Below are 18,083 nucleotides of genomic sequence, written 5' to 3'. Positions count from 1 at the left end.
CAATTCTGCCTTGTTCTTTGATAAGTCCAAATCACGAATCAGGTCATTTAGTTCTTCCTGTGTTATTCTGTGTGGGGTTGATGATGCACCACAGTGAAAATCTGGATCACTGCATGCTGATGGACCAGGAGAAGAACAGGTCGACTCACCTTTGTCTTCGTCAGATGAATCAAGAGAATATTCTGCTGGAGGTTCTGGAATAGGAAGTCCCTCACCATGTGGAACTGGTCTCAATGCAGACGGAATGTTTGGGTAGACTATTCTCGACTTCTTTCGCTTCGTTATTCCGCCGGAAAGAGGAGGAACCAAGCAGAAGTAACAGTCATTTAGGTGGTTGCTTGGCTCTCTCCACACCATTGGGACTGCAAACGGCATTGATGACCTTTTGCAATTCAACCACTGTGAAAGCTGTGTTGTACATGTAGCACAGCATATATGCGGAGCCCAAGGCTTGTCTTGGTCACCAACCTTGCATCCGAAGTAAAGATGATATGCCTTCTTCACTTGAGAATTGATACTTTTCTTCTGGTTGGCAAATGTCACTTCCCCACAAATATAGCAAAAATTGTCCGCGGTATTAACACACTTTCGAGGCATTACTGTTCTTTATTGTACGTAAATGGATAAAATAATAAGTTTTATGTAACAGTAGCTTGAACTGTCTCGCACAACGTCTAAAATATTTTAAATGCTGAACCTATCTGATTGGGCTTTATATAGTACACTGCTTACGTCAGCTTCAGCAGCCGCCTGGCATTAGTATAATAGGCCTACACATGTATAGTACACTGCTGACGTCAACTTACTTCAGCAGCCGCATGGCATTAGTATTGCATTGCATCAGAAAATGATGCAATCAACTGTGGATGATATGAGCATGATGGTATTATGCAATGTTACATCATTATTCCGGATGTTGCTGCAGTCCTACTGGAGAAATTTACACAGTGAAACATAGAAAATGAGGTATATGAATATCTTCAAAACGAGAGCCAATACAAATTTTTCACGGTTATATTCGTGTTCGGCACACCAAAATACTACAGATTAGGGCCTTTTCAAGTCAGTAATGATTTCACTGTTGACCAGTGTAATCGTAGATTTTTACGATTGGAAATGATTAAGATTTTACGTATAAATTCAGATTTAGCGTTACATTTCTTAGGTCAATGAAGTTCCCGGATTGGTCAGTTAATCTGAAATTTATTCTTGATAACAGTGAATTATGACGTCACAAATAGACGGGATTGACTGGTTCTTGCACAATAAGAGACCCAGGTGGTATTTGTGGTGTAAAAGTATACAAGATGTATCCTTTCTGTGCTTGTGTGAATATTTATGTGTTTATCTGATAGCTTCCATAAATTGCATCACAAACAAGGTTGACCGCGATCACCGAGGATATATTTACGATTTCCGGAGATACATGACGGCCTGTCCCTGATGGGTCATTGTTGTGTAGGTGAATGTTGTCCCTGGGTGGCGTTATCTTTCTCCACTCGGCGTGTATTTTAGGAAAGAACTCATCAATGATATCATTGAGTGATTTTTGCATCTCGGTTGGGTTATACCCAGGAAACTTAAATGTCGGTAGATCAGCTTCTGTTATCTTATATTTATCAAGAAATCTTTGTTTATAGCGATTTATGTCGTCCGTGTAATTAATTATTGTCTGAATTAAAAACTGGTTAAGATGTTCCATGTCTGATAGAAGCTGATTTAATATTTCTTTTTGTTTGATGATTTTCTCGCGTTAACTTGTTATATCAAAAAGATGTTCTTGGAAACTTTGCTGTAGTTTTTCTCGTTGTGTTTTATTTTCTTGATTAATGTCTTTAAAATAGTCAATAATAAATTCTAAGCGAATCTCAATAGATTTAGTTCCTCCTTCAGGTGATTGTTTAACAATGAAATTCCACACTATATGGTCTTTACTAAATAATCTAAAAGTAATACTCAACACCGTTAAATTTTTCAGATCAGGGAAATAATGATCTTTGTATGATGGGGTAATTCCATGATACGAACTTTTGTCTGAAGTAAAATCAGCCCATGTAGGTTCAATCGGTGGTGTAGGTATCGGCGGTGCAACATCAGGCCATCCTAACACTGATCTGATTGATGATTGATATATATCAACGACGTAATCTGGAGAGGTTATCTCGACTGCAGATGATAGTGTTGGTTCGTGGACAGTTATTGCTATCTTGGATTCCACCCCGGTGATATTTTTTATTCTGCATGTAAATTCATCATTGATCTGTTCGATTTGATAACTTCCGGTTGGTATACCAACGACGGTCCAGTCAGGGGTTCCATCTGGTTTACTTTTATTTGCAAACACCAGCGAATTATTTGATTGTAATCTACCGACTGATTTTGATCTGATATTTGGCTAATTATAGTATACTCGCAACTGTGCAAGAGCGATTTCTTTCACTGAGATCGCAGGTGGAAAATTAATACCAAATTCAGGGTTTGCTGAGCTTGTCGATATAATCGTTCCTCTTACCGGCGCTGTGTTCGCGGCTATCTGCTGAATATGTTCGGTCATTATTCTTTTCATTTTCTTTCAAATGGTGGTTTTCTGAATCAATTACTTCATTGTATATCTTCACCATGTTGGTAAATTCGAAATCTGATATTGTTGTGTCGTCGAGGCTGGATGATATCAGTGATGATAATTTAGAATATGCTGATGTTGCCGTGTGTTGCGGTTGCGTAACATAATCGTGCAATTTTGTATTCGTGCACGTGGATATCTTTTTCGCGATAATATTAGAAACACCTGCAATTGGTGCTGATAATGAAACACATATTGTTGCTATCACTGTTGTTATCGGTGTCAGCGCTGATAATACTATACCGGTGGACGCAACTAACGTGGACACTGAATAAACTACAACATCAATGGCAACTGCACGCCGCTTGTATTTTTTTTACTTTCACGGTGTACCTATCAATGATGGTTTTTAACGCTGATTGCCATTCACGTACTTGATCATATCTATATTTTTGGACTCTTGATTCTGTTAGCGCCATTATTATTCTACGCAGTTACCAATTGAAGCGTCTCAGCAACAAATTTCAGACACCACCAGTAAAATGTTGCGGTTAATTTCTTATCAGCTGCTTCCAGTATAAACGTCTCTTCGGTTCCGCTATTTAACACAACAGACACAACCCCGGAAAACGTATCGGTTGAGTGCCGCCAGGGATATGTAGTGTATATACTAAATTTTGTAGCACTGAACACAGACAGCCTGTACACACCAGTAACTGTTGCAGTGTGTTTGATAATATTATTTTGCTGCGACCATGTTGCGAACCCGGATGACACTGTGTATACTACGTTGGTAATTTACCCGGGAGTAACTCGCGGAGGAATTTTAATCAGACTAAATTTGTTAACGATATCAGGAATTCCACTTACGATATCTTCTTGTGTTTTCTTAATTGTATCAATGTTTGTCTTGATATCAGAGAGTTTCATGTCAGCGGTCAACGGAGTGCCAAAGAAATTATCTGCGATTTCATCAATTTTTCTAAAATTTCTACGAAGATTCGTGAACATACTCACATGAACGTCATACTCGGCCCGTAACGTGGATAATTTATTATCTACGGTGCTTTAGTTAACGTCAACATATTTTTTTGTTGCCGCGTCTTCGTCGGATGTTGGGTCTCCGAGCGTTACTATTTTATTTCCGCTCATGCTGAGTTCACCTGTCATTGTGTCACCAGTATTCTTTAAACGATTAGCGATTTCATTTCTGATGGTTGTAAACGATATACTTGAATCTCTGATTCTACCGCCGTCAGTAAACACAGGGATGTTATCCGTGACCGCACCGATTACTCGTCGAACTATATCATTCAAGTTGATGTTGCTGGTTTTTAGGCTGCCAAATCGGTCATGAAAAACAACAACCTCATCCCGGTCAACTCCAGTCAGGTTCATGAGATCATTAAGATCGTCTTTGGCCACGTATTTTGATAAGTCTGTGTCAGATTTTTTTGTGCTAATATCACTACGAGATCTTCCGTAAATATCAACCATTATTCATTTCATTTTTTGTTCAAATCGTGGATTTCCAACGCTGACTTGTATAATCATGCACAGCTTTGTGAGGTGGTAACGACGATTTTGATATAGAATCGAGCACCGCAATTGCTTCACGGCCGTATATTGGAGGATCGGTTAATTTTTGTGTTGGTAGCGTTGAATACCAAACTGGGATCCCTGACTGTTTGACATACTTGATAAATTCCTGCGGTGGAGCTAACCCGTACAAGTCAAAATAAACAATCCCACGAGGGTCGATCGCGTACGATACCCAGTGAGTTCCAGGTCCAGTGCTGTTATCGAGATTAATAATACCCGTTTCAGTGTAGTTTGGTTGTTGTGGTAATTGATCTCGCATAAAAAACCCTCTGAAGTTTTTTATTTTGAGTTGTTTAGCCGCATCGATTAAATCAAAATTTGACATTGGTGTAAAACCCCATTGTGAATTCAACGTAGATAAGTTCCCGGAAGTCTCAGACCTTTTCCTAGATAAGTTCCCGGAAGTCTCAATCCCTTTTCCGTTGCTTTTTTAATGCCATTCCAGTGGTGGTTCCAACAGCACCTAACGCAGCAGCTTTTGCAACAGCTGGAGCATCAGCAGCAATCAATGCTGGTATTGCCGCAAGAAGTGGGAATATTCCTCCCGTTTTAACCATGTTGTTGATAGCATAAGCAGAAAGTTTAAATCTTATTCCAGTCTTGGATTGTTTAGCATCATTAATATGTTTAAGTTGGCGCTCTGTCAATGATAGTTTATTTTCACCGCCTGTGATTTGATTGTGCTTTAGCGTTATTGTGGTCCCACATTTTTTCGTCGACGCGGATTGTAATTTCTTGATCTGACCAGGAGTCAGACTAACACTAGCATGATGGTAAGACATTTTTATAAAATACTCGTGTTTCTAAATAACGTGGATTAAAGAGTTTCCACTGGTGCATTTACGACTCTCTTTTGACCACTTCCACCTTCAAGTAACATTGCTTTGTCGCTGAGTATAACCGCGATTACTCTGTAATCAACACCGCCACCTGTATTTGTTCTGGCGTTGAAGTGTATATCAACGACAGACTGTTTGGATAAATCAAGATCCTCTAGTGAAAAGTAATAAATCGGATACAGATTTCTAAAATCATGCTGTGAGATCTGTAATCCAGTATCTACGTTTTGATCACGTCCCATAAACATCATTAACCGATGGCATGCACGTGCTATATGATTTTGAGCAAAATCCAGTTTTATGCTTACTGTTGGTTCTTGTTGTCCGTTTGTCCGCAAAGAAACCTCAGTAACACCAAGTTGGTCAAATATCATATGGGAATGAGTTTGCGAGTTTAATCGATTATAATTTTGAAAAGCAATACATATATGTCGTGGTGCATAAACATTTTTCTATGATGCTATATGCCATGTAAATTCCCCGTTAATGTTACTTTGGGTACTATCTGTGGTTGTTGTCAACCAGGACAACAGAGACCTACCACCTGTGTCCATGAAAGAAAGTAATCGCTGTTCTTTTGCAAGCGATGGAGTCATTACCGGCATCCATAGTGATAATTTTGTTAGTATTACTTTACCAGCATCAGTTTCAGCAGGCATCCAGAGCGCGTTGTTGTCGGTATCCCTTCTCACAAGAGCAACTGTGTCTTTAGCTCCAAAGATAACTTTTCTAACATTTCTGCATAATCCAATGCTATGCGACAGTGGAATCGCGCATGAAACATTTCTACGATTTCCTTCCAACATTGATCGACGTGCTGAAAACCCTAAGTTGAAATCTGAATTGCCATTTATGACCACCGTCTCCACATCAGCGTCAGCGGTTCCAGCAAAATTTCTTGGTTGTCTTATATTATACGGTTTGCTGTCTGGGAGATCAAAATTGTCTTTGTAAAACATCATTGTAGGACCTGCTGATTTTGTATAATCATCAGAATATCTTGCTAGTCCTATTATTGTTGTAGCAACGTCAACATTTTGATGAATTGTTTCGATGTTGTCTCCATCAATCAAATAACTAGCGCTCTCAAACAGCGTCATGATACCGTTGTTGACAAAGCCAACTTGATCGTCTGAGTCGTATACAGTATCATCTGTTCTTATAATTTCACCTTCTACCTCGATAAAAGCCTCGGCGGGCAAAAAGTATATGCTTATATCATGGACTTGTAATTCTCTTCTTCCTCGTTCGTTGGGTACGCGTGCGTTATAAGAATAAAATTGATAATCACGTACACTTTCGACCTTAAGGACAGGTGCGTCCATGTCAAATGCTGTGTCGGGTACGAGCTTAAACATTTTTATTATAATTTTTTTCGTCTAACACGTGAATAGCTTCTTCGGGAAACTCCGCTTCCTGATATTAAACTTTAAACGTTATACCCTGCTTCACCGAGTCCTTGATCTGCTAGCGCTGCCAGTTTCTGATTTGCAGCTTGATTTATTATTTTACTGACATTTGCAGGCATAACTTCAGTACTTGGTAATTTCACTGGTAGCTGTGATTTTCGTCGTATTAATCGTGCTAGTCTTTCTTTGATTGCCGAGAATGCCTTACCAGCAACGTTGACGATTGCATCAGGAACTTTTTCACGAACAACATCAATAGCTTTCATAGATAATTGTTTTGCAACAGGCGCTACTTTTGGAACTAACCTTCTGAATAATCCCTGAACAACATCACCAAGTCCATCTCCATAAATCGCTCTGAAGGTAGGTAATCGTGAGTTCACCACTCTGACCATTACAGGTCCACGCTGACTATTGTGTATGATTATCTTATTTTACTTGCCATTTATCTAATCATTGTAATCATCAACGAGTTCATCAATAAGTTCTCAATAAACGCCAATATCCATGATACCACCTGACAAATATCAGCTGCTTCATTAATTATTTCTGGTGAGTTATTTCCAGCACGCGCTCCTCCTATGAGAACTTCTAGCCGTTGCACGTCATTGAGAATATTGTTAGGACAAGTAACAAGACCACATCCCAAACCACTACCAGTAGCACCAATGTCAGGCTCATCGTGAAATTCTTCTTCTGTATGTTCTCCATATAGTTTATAAAAGTCTTCATCTGTTTCCGTTTGTTGCAATGGAGGAGGAAGTTGATTGAAAGGGTCTTGCTGGGAAGTTTTTTGTTGTCGTTCTTGTCGTCGTTTTTGTTGTTCTTCTCGTTTTTTGTTCCTTTTCCTTTTCTTTTTGTTGTCGTTTTTGTTCCCTTTCCTTTTATTTTTGTTCCCTTTCTTGCTCTCTTTGTTATTTTAGTGTTTTATTATGACTTTTTGCTCCTTCTGAATAAATTTTATAATCCATATTTTCTTTGTCTATTTGATCAACATTTTGATTTATTTTAAACACCCAATCGTTCCATGCGTCACTGTTTACTTTCTTAACGTATTCAGGTTTTAAAAATTGATCTCTGAAAGGAAAACGTTCGGCAGCAAACTCACTAAACTTGGACTTATCCTGTCTAGTTTTCAATTTATATTTTTGAATTTCTTGTATACCTTTTTTAGTAAATTTCTCCCTAAAATCAATTCCTCCCTTTTCTTGTTTTCGTTTTTTACCAACAGCACCTTCAAGTGTTTCTTCACCTTCATCTTCAAGTTGAGGTTGAACTGCAGCTATCTTTGCAATTTGCTCAGCGGTTTGTTTGACTGATGGTAGAAGACTTTCAGTAGCTGTTGCAACTCTTTCAGTAACTTTTGTGACGGGTTTAAATAACTGTTGTGTACCTTTTGCGCATTCAACTTGTGCTTGCTGTCTCGCTTGCAGGTTTTCTCTAAAAGAATCTCTCACAGGGAGAAATTTCTTAATTGCTTCTAATCGTTCTCGAGCTAACCGGGCAGTATAAGATTCCGGATGAACCATTATTTGATAAAACAATTTTTAATTAATAGCAGCAGAGAGGGTGAAACCTCATATTTGGCACTCAGTTTGCAATCCCTTTTTTTACGATTTCCAGGAAGGCTTACATTTGCGAATAACGAGTGAGTCAGTTAGAGGTTGTTCGCCCTCTCTGCTGCTCAGGCAGAATCTGTTTTTAATAAACTTTTGTGATATGACTAACAATCATTTAGATCATCTTAAATATTCCACTTGTCATTCAGTGCTACCATTTTGTTTATGAAAAATGAAGTATATTTCTCAATCCCTGTTTGCATGTATCAATATATAATTCAAACTCCTGATTTTAAGACTTTGAATCCGAAAGAGATGTAAAAATAATTGAAAGAGTACAAACGTCTTCGTGTATAATGCAAAAATTACAGAGGGATGTCTCGGTTATTTTACAGCTAAATAAAAAATTTGTTTTTGGTCGCTGCATTTCGTATGAGCCTTAATTTCAGCTGCTATTGACTTAGCTGTTTGTGCTATAACATGTACTGTATATATTAGCGTGTTGTTTGTGCTATAACATGTACTGTATATATTCGCCTGTAAGCCAGGTCCAACTCAATATGCATAGAACCTAATCTGCTGGTGCATTATGGGATGGCATCTTAGTGTATATGTTCTTTGCACTTGGACCCGACTTTTTCACGAGTATAGACGGTGCATAGTCTATCATTTTTAATATATTTCCATTTTCTAATCCAACGGTTAGTGTATATGCTGTTAATATACTATATTTCCTGAAAGCAGCAAGTAATATTCAATGTTATTATACCCATCTCATTAAAATTCAAGAATGTTTAAGGTGTATTTTGATATCTTTTAATTCTACTTGCGCATTCCTCTTTCAAGGAAAGAAAAGGCAATCGTTTACTACTATATGTTTGAAATGTTCCATACATATGGTCCTTTATGCGACTAAAATTGAAAGAATCAACGAGTTTGCACCACAACTGCATTATGTTCTTATACAACACTGGTCTTTGTTTTCTACATCTGATTTGTGTTTCGTCATAATTATATTTAAATACAGAATAGTCCTTCCAATGGTCGTAACATCTCAGTAATGATATATCTCCATGAAAACTGGTTGTATCATTCATTAGTAATTTTACTAAACTAGCTTATAAAGCAACTTTACATTTTCTATACTTAACGTTTCAAATACCCATCTGGAAACTTATATTTGGATATGACATTACAGCTAATTTTATACAGCTAGAATTACAGATATCGTGAAGCAAATGTTTTCCAGCTGTTTTGGTATTTGTATTTGTTGAAACTGTTAAAGATAAGATGACAGTAATTCAAGTAAACGTTCAAAAGATTGATCATTTCCTTTTCCTCCATCCACTGAGACGGCTAAAAATTCACTCAGGTTTTAGGATAAGTCTTGAATCATGAAGTTTTATAAATTCGAATGAAAGACAGATCCGCGTGTTTAATCCAGTTCAGATTGCCGCAACAGTAAAATATATGTACCGACACGTTGGGCAGACTGAGTTTTCCAAATAACATTCGCAGCCTCCTCAGTAAATACTTACCGTTCCGCCTCGGATGCAGGAAGGTCGCGGGTTCGATTTCGGCCGAGTCATTCCAAATACTTATAGAAATGGTGCTAACAGCTGCCTCGCTTGGCGCTCAGCTTTAAGAGGTTAGTGTTAGGACTGGTCGGCCTTGTGTCAGGATAATGTGACTGGGTGGGACATCATGCTACATGTCTGCGGCACGATGCCCCATTGCTAGACATCACTAAAATCTGCCACACTGCAGACATCAGAGCAATATGACTGAAAACTTGTTAAAGCAATGTTAAAAATCCAAATCACACACACACACGCACGCACACACACACACACACACACACACACACAAGAAATGCTCAATAATAATTATACAAGTAACAACAATGATCAGATCGTTTTCATACGAAATCAAATTCTAAGAAAGTATCAGATTTGTAGCATTTCTCATTGTCTCAGTAGCTTCCTGTTTTTGTTTTGCAACTGAACAGGATGATTTTCTTGTCTATGAAAAGTTTTAGCATGTACATAAAGATTATTTGTATTAATGGTACAATATAAGCCTTTACGATACGATTTCTATTTTATTATGAACATTAATTTTTTAATTAATTGTGGACAGGATTAGAATCAATATAGCTTGTAAACGGCCCTAAAATCTAATCAAAAATATATTTTCATGTATAGATCTTTCTCACCTATGCGACTGAGTAATCGTGCTTCTTTGCTAATCTAACGTTTCCTATCTCAGTCCAGTCGTCTCAGTCAGGTCGTCTCGGTCATGGTGTACACGCTCTAGGACAAGGGTGCACAACCCCCGGCCCGAGGGCTGGATCCGGCCCGTGAACGTGTTCTGTCCGGCCCTCACGGCAAATTAAAACAACACAGAAATCTGGCCAGTGAACAGTAATTATATTACAGTAATTAGAAATCCATGTTCTACTAACAAATTTGCGACCTATACAACCTGACACAGAGCTTAAATCTAACTCGTTTATTAACTTTAATTTCGTTTACCAAGTCACTGGTGTGTATAACATGTAACGTCGTGTTTGCGGCCCTCTAGTGGTCTTAGAAAATGCAGTCTGGCCCTTGGCCGAAAAAGGTTGTGCACCCCTGCTCTAGGAACTACTTTATCAAGGGACGCAACCACGTCTTCTGCATGGCTAAATGGAGTTGTTTACCAATCAAGCAAACACTTCAGCAATTTACCAAACTAGTGTTTGGAGGAGAGAAACAAATAACTTAAAATAGAAGCTTTTACGGGCACCGGTTGGGGCAAGAAAGCTTAGTTCACTAATTAAAAGATAGGTATGAATGCATACTATAGATATACATAATTATATTAAGTTTTTTTCACTTGGAAATTCGTAAAGTTGTTGACAACCTTGATTGTTCTAGAGAGTAGACTGACATACATCCGGAATCTATTATTGTGTTTTAACTTTTATATTTATGTTCTTTACCTGGAAAATTACTCATTCCTGCCTTAACATCAGAAGCGAAATCTTGTATTTAGGTTTTGATTTGGGCGGATATTTTTCTTCAAATTATTATTCACAGGAATTACAATGTGCTTCATAAATATTCTTGAACTAAAGCATTTATTTGGAATTATAATGAATTAGTCAATGACATTTTGGATTTGACCGCAGACAAATATAGCCGAAACCCCAAACTGGATTGTCTGCAAATCAACACCTCTAGGAATTATTTCAACACTCAACAGTGTTTCCATGGTTTCAAAAGAATATGTGCGTCGTATAAAGTATGAATGCATTTAATTAATACTTTACTCATTTTAGGGTATGATAATTTTGATAAAAATTTATATATCTTCTTTTGTTTATTTTAATAGTTTTTTATTCAGTATTTATATATCACAAATATCTCTTGTGCAGGCGTGCACTCATTATATACAATACAGTATTGTAAAAACAAATGGGTGAAACATAAAAATTGATGTGCGCAAGGGAATACAAACATGGGATGTAAAATGACTGGAAGAAGTACTATTACTTGACATGATAACTAAAATATCGACCTATACGGTATTTCAAGACTAAATGGGAGTTACAAAATTAACTGGATAAATACAATCGATTGACACGATATTCAACACGGTGTATAAAGAATCTCAGTAGAAGTAGGTGTGTGTGCAAGGCACTGCAGAATGGAGATGTGCAATGGCTAGAATGGAAACAATTGATTGACATGGTAACATAAGAATCGGCTGCTGCAAGCGTATGTCAAAACATTTTGTTTCTCATATTTTTTATTCATTATTGACAATAAGACGCATATTATGGTATTTCATTTCTCTGTGAAATGAAAGAACAAAAAGTAAAACGAAAAATATTGAATACACATTATTTCGCTTATGAATATAGAAACACATACATGTTCTTTAAGCATAAATGTTGTGGTTTTCGATGTGGGTGCGTACGACTATTTAGCCACATGGGACAGATAAATGTGTGACAGAAATAGTATATTTGAGACATGTAATATAATTTAACGAAATATAATGTATTACAACATAATGTAATAGGACAGAGTAGATTATAGTATAGTATCATACGATATACCAGAATTTAATGTAATGTACATAACAACACTATCAATTATTCATTCCTAAGATGGCTGCGTGAACACACCTTAGGTCTCACTGGACAGTTTATCTGGTGAATTTTCATCCGACAATGACCAGTTACAGAAAAATGAGAATACATTTTTTCGCTGAACCTACAAATAAAAACAAACTAATGATTTTGTAGAAAGCATGCATGTGAGATTTTGACCGCGGCAATCAGGTTAATTCCTTATACAACTGGTGGCTTTTATACTGAACCAACACAGCCACCATCCCCTCTTTCTTGCATTCAATTTTGACGCCAAAGAGCCATTTTGAATATTTTCCTGTGACAAGGCAGCTAAAAGAATCAGTATGTGCGTTATGCATGAATAAAGTTCACTAGTACTATAATAAATTAGCATATTTTTCATCACCCCTCAACCATCTCGATTTTTAGATATTTACCTCTGTAGCAAAAATACGTACATACGTAAGCCAAGTAGGCTGCTTATTTGCAGCCCAAGTTACGCATTTGATATCCAATGCTAGACTAACTGTGATAGGCTGTCACCAAACAAGCCAGCCCATTTTCAAGCCTAACTCAAAGTAAATCTAAACCACATTTCAGATTTAGCTTCTGCGTGAAATTATAAATGGTAGGTTTAAAATAATTAGGTTCACGCCTTCTACCTTAAAACTTAGATGTCAAAATATGAAACTATCCAGTGAGGCCTTAAAGGGTATTTTAGTGTTCATTAGGAGACCCTACAGAAGCCAGATTTGGTACATTATACTTCTTGGAGGCGCTCCACTGTCTGTAGCATTTGTTCAAACATTCAGGTGCCGCCTAGTTGTTAGTAGAAACAAAAGGCTACAATGCGGGGATGAAATGAGCTTTACTGGGGGCAGAGTTTTGTTTGTCATATCGATGCCGATCTGAGAATTTTAATTGCAGTTTTGCATGAGGATGGGGTGGAAATTGGTTAAGTGTCTAGGTCTATAACTAATTTCAAAAATATCTAGGGGCGGAAAATCCATGCAAATATCATTTTTCTAAGAAATCGACAAGGGTGTATCTATGAAAATCTGCTCTTATGCGGCATTTTCATCTTGAGAGAAAGAAGAATAAAAGTGAGTTTGTAGTTATTGTTTCTTTATGATAGTACGATCTAACACATTGAACCGGATTATATATTTACACTCCGCTGCTAGGAGGAGGCAGGAATTCTAAAACTGGGCTCCGAGAAAGAAGCCTCTTTAGGTAGGAGACCAAATTTTAAGAAAGAGTAAAATGTGTTGAAATTGTTTCTTTACGGTTTCTTAAGCCACGAGATTACAAGATGTCACAACGGGTGTATTAACTTGCATTCGAAAAATAAGTGGGATATGATTTTAATTTCACAGCAGAAAGTGCATGGTTTGGATTGCAAAAATAGTTTTAGGGGCATTTTCATATTTGACTTTAAAAACACACGTCTCTTGTGATTGTGATGAAATAACGTATTTTGTAGATTGCTCCACACGCTACCGAAGTCAATGTCATATAATCCGTTGATCTTTGGTTTTAAAACAATTGTTTCAGGTGTAATTGATGTGAGGTCTTAGTAGGTACTGCGCCAAAGGTGAATCCTCTGTATTTTCTGTGAAGTCTTTGAAAATGGTCATGCACTATGCATGAGGTTTTGGAGCGTATAGAGCGTCAGAATATTTACTTACGCTTATGTTTGGGTTAAATATTCTCAATTGTAGTCCGATCCAGAATCGTGCAACAGTTTCCATTTTGCGGAGCAATTGTCATTTAATAGTTTTGACTGTGCTGAATTCGGAGACCTCTTATGTTGCATTCTATGTAAAGGATATCGAGGCTACCCTCTTTATAGTGGTTATAACTATTCGCTCTAGTCAGGGGTTCAAACTTGGAATTCCAGATGAATGCAAATATATTTCTGTTAATCACAGTATTATAATGCTTGGACAAATACATTACGGTTGCAGTGTACCAAATTTTAATGCATGCTAAAAGTTTGACGATGTTATATTTCGAAAAAAAGGATAACTTCTTACGCTTGCAAAAAAGTAAAGTCCTTTGAAGTTTAAGGATTTTTTTTTTGTTCCAGTGATCGTCTTGTATTGATTGACCTGTTGCCGAAAAGAAAACCAACTAATTTTTTTGTCTGTAAATCCATGATATTTGGAAAGGCTAATCAGTGTGGCTTCGCCAATTGCCACTAAACATTCCGTTTGATACACCGAAATTTATTTCTGCTCCTGGTGTTGTTGTTTTTTTTTTCTTCCATATCATTTTGCCCAAATGAGGTGTTTTTCAATGGATTTGTCTGTGCAACAGAAACTTGTGCTATCGTCCACATAGAGCGAGATCTTATAGGTTTATTTTGCACATGGAACATGTATGCCTATAATATCACTGTCATCATGGATTCTGACGGCGAATGGTTCATACACTATTACGTATAACGGGGGTGGGGGAGAGAATACTACCTTGTCTTGCTCCCCGTAGAATTAGAAATGGTTGAGATATTTAATTATTAACGATAACGGACGAAAAGATAGTATTATAAAATACAGAAACCCATTTGATAAATTCTGAATGAAACCCAAAGGATTAAAATGTTTTCGTCATGAAAGTATAACTAACCTATCGAAAGCGTTTTCCTGATCGAGACCTATGAAAGCGCATGACAAGTCATTCTGTTCTTTGTAGGCTCAGATGTTTCGAATTAGGTGGACATTGTCTTAAACTGAGCGTTTTTTGACTCTGCAAGTTTGGTATTTGTTGCATTGTGAGGGTCCTTACAGAGGATAATAACACAAGAGTTTGTGATAGCTAAATAATGTATTCAAATCAAATATCATGTAAAAATTTACTCAGTGCGTCGCCGAAAATAAAAAAAAAATGTGTAAAACTCTTTAAACAGTCAGTCAGGTCCTGGTGATTATTTGTTTTCCATGCCTTTAATCGATTTCCACACCTCATATTTGGTGATTGGTCCTGTGAGGAGTTTGTTGTCATCTTCGGTTAAGAGTGGTAAATTTTTGAGGAATGTGTCGAATACATTTTCATCAACAGGTTAATTCGTATATAATTGTAAGTAAAACGTCTTGAAATATTGTAATATGTCAGAACTATTTTTGTATAAAGTAGTATTGTTTTCAATTTCATCGATACACTTTTTCTCCCCTCCTTTATTTTCCGTTTGAAAAAGGAATTTGATAGGTTGTTCATTGTTATCTAAATGTTTTGCTTTACTTCTAATAACTGATCCCTAATAAAACACCGTTTGTATTTCCTTCATTCTCAAAGATAATTCGTGTAGTTCTAAACATTCTGGTCTATTTTTTAAAAATCATATTCATGCCTCAAAAATTTTATTCTTTCGTTAAAAGTTTTTTTTTCTGCGTATTTAAGTGGTGCATGTTTTCGCGAATATCTTATGACCTCTTCTTTAATTTTAACTTTTAATTCATCCCAAAATTCCAGGGTAAATTTGTAAGAACGAATTTTTTTCTTGCACAGTTCGGTGATGAGACCTTGTGGTGTGGTGTGTTTTAGGCGCGAGTTATTGTATTTCCACTAGTAATAGAGGAATTACATGCATAGGACAGGAACACCGAGTCGTGGTCTGACTCGGAAAATATACAATTTGTGTATCTAAAATGAGATCTGGTATCGTTTGTGATGTATAAATTTTGTCCATCTAGCTTGCTAGTGTAGCAATGGATGGATCGTTATAAAATTTGTACCATTTGTATTTTCGTAATGAAGGATACAGTTTGCTTAAGGTATCAAAGATATGGAAATCGGATATCATCCCTTTCAAATTTCTAATCGCTAGGTGGATGTAAGATACCTATTCAGTTTAATTTCGGGTTTATTACACAGTTGAAATCTTCAGCCACCGTGGTGTTATGTAGTCCTGATATACAATGCTGGGGAATTCATTTTAGCCGTAGTCTGAAATCGAGCATATATATTAGTAACGCGGTACGGAAAATCATTAAATGCAAGCTTTTGGAAAATTAGTCTACCGTCAAAGTCGTTGTCAAATTTTAAAAATTCAATATGGGTGTTAAAGTTTTGTACCACTATGCAAGATCGGTTTGGGCCAAACTTCAGATAGTATTGTGTCAGCGTAATGGTTTTTGAATCTCATTTACTTGTGGTAATGAAATGTTATTAGATCTGACTATGAAATTGATTTCATGTAGTTTACTATATGCGTTCATGCGGAGCCCTTTGCATTTTAAAGTAAGGATGTTAATTTTTTGAAGTCTTTTCATTATCTCAAGGCCAAATGTGCACATGAATGAGAAAGAATGTAGCAAGTTCTAGCACGACGGGAGAAGGAAAGTTTTATGAGAATACAAAGGATACGAGAGAGAGGGAGAAAGGAGAGAAAGGTATACCCTCTTGGGTGTGACCGAAAATAATTGTACATATTACTCATTAAAGAGCATGAAAGCATAATGTTTGTGGCTACCATGTATATACAACAGAGTCTCGTATCGTCGCTTACAATTTACCTGTCATACATACCTGTGGTTTCTAATTGTCCGTGTGCCATGTGCGTTGTCCGTGGGCTAGTTCTTGCTATTTTCGTGTTCGTATTCCTCCTTCTTGTCCGTATGAATTCCAAGGTCTGAAATGTTAAGACACGGGGCTAGGCGACACAGTCCATCTCAATGTTGCTCTCTTCGCCGATGCTCTCTTCGCCGACACTGGTGTTTGGCTTGGAGCGGTTTTTTTGTTACAATGTGCCACGTAGGCGTCTAGGTCAATGTCCCTTTTGTTCCCTGACTCGAACGTGGAAGTGGGGGTGAGGGTAATATCGTGGTCAGAGGTATGCTCCGCCTAAGGAGGGGCAGTATCAACCGGGGAGGATTCAACTGGGGCCTGGCGTGTAGAGGTGGTTGGGTTCTTTGTTGGTGGCGCTTCTGCGTTTTTCCTAGGTACTGGCGCTGGTGCGTGGCAGCTTTCTGGGCTTGAGGGGTACGGCTATGTAGCTCCGGACCTCGTTGAAGCTGCCACAGTTGCATATGAAGGGGGCCTCTGAGGGCAGTCCTTTCGAAGGTCCCCGGTTTCCCGCACTTCGGGCACAAAGGTTTTGTGGGTTCTTTCACTGTGAGCATGATCTCTCAAGTCAATAATGAAAAATTAAATGTGCGTTGCGCCCGTCATGACTCGATTACTGTAGTTTCCAATTTTACCATTCGAGTGCCATTTTCGAGTTTGGTATTGTGGGAAAGCAAAGTGTTATCTATATTTGATTTAATTATTTTTGATTTAATATATATATTTTTTTATTTAATTGTTTGTTTGTCAGTTGTTGTTTTTCTTCTTCATTACATGCTGTTGTAATGTAAATTCATTCACTAGAGATGACACTTTTTCCAGAAAAGAGTTTGACCTTGACTGTTCGTTTAAGTAAACACCAGGTGTTGACCTAGCTCCTGACCTTGATTCAAAATTAGTAGCAACCACGCAAATAAGTTCTATTTTTATTTTAAAAAGATTGGTTGTTGTCGAGGTCATAATGGGACTTCTAATTTAAACAAAATTTTACAATTTTATTTCTTAGAGTAAAATGATTGGTTTTCGTCAGGGCCACACTGGCTGTACGCGATCTTTAACAAGTAAATAATTTCGACGATTTTCTGGAACATAATCACTTGACCCCCTTTTTGCGTTTAGAATACGATGTAACCTTTGTTTTAGAGAGATATTCTCATTAGTTGGGCTTTTTCCTTTAAATTGGAAGGTGTTGTGTTGTTTGGAGTTATTTCAAATTACTTGGATTCAAAAGGATTAATTCTTTTTTTTCCTGGAAAATACATATGCTCATGTGAAATTCCTGAACAAAGACAGCTTTTATAAAACTTTATTCTGATTTCCAAAACCGGCGTGATAATATGAAGCCAGCATGATGTACTACAAGGAACAGTAGACTTCAACACTATAGATTACAGCATACATCATCGTCTTCCATCTTGGATTCTTCGA

The 18,083-nt window shown here is 37.3% G+C and overlaps 1 protein-coding gene across 1 annotated transcript in view; it reads left to right on the top strand.

Moving 5' to 3' along the window:
• The window catches only part of LOC149803346 (prestin-like), a 64,213-nt gene that overhangs the window by 12,748 nt on the left and 33,382 nt on the right, over positions 1 to 18,083 (top strand). The window lies entirely within an intron of this gene.

Source organism: Sinohyriopsis cumingii, chromosome 3 (genome assembly GCF_028554795.1).
Source record: "Sinohyriopsis cumingii isolate HCF-2022 chromosome 3, ASM2855479v2, whole genome shotgun sequence".
NCBI classification, from domain to species: Eukaryota; Metazoa; Mollusca; class Bivalvia; order Unionida; family Unionidae; genus Sinohyriopsis; species Sinohyriopsis cumingii.
The sequence above is the reverse complement of the archived record's forward strand: the minus strand, read 5'-3'. Positions and strand labels throughout refer to the sequence as shown.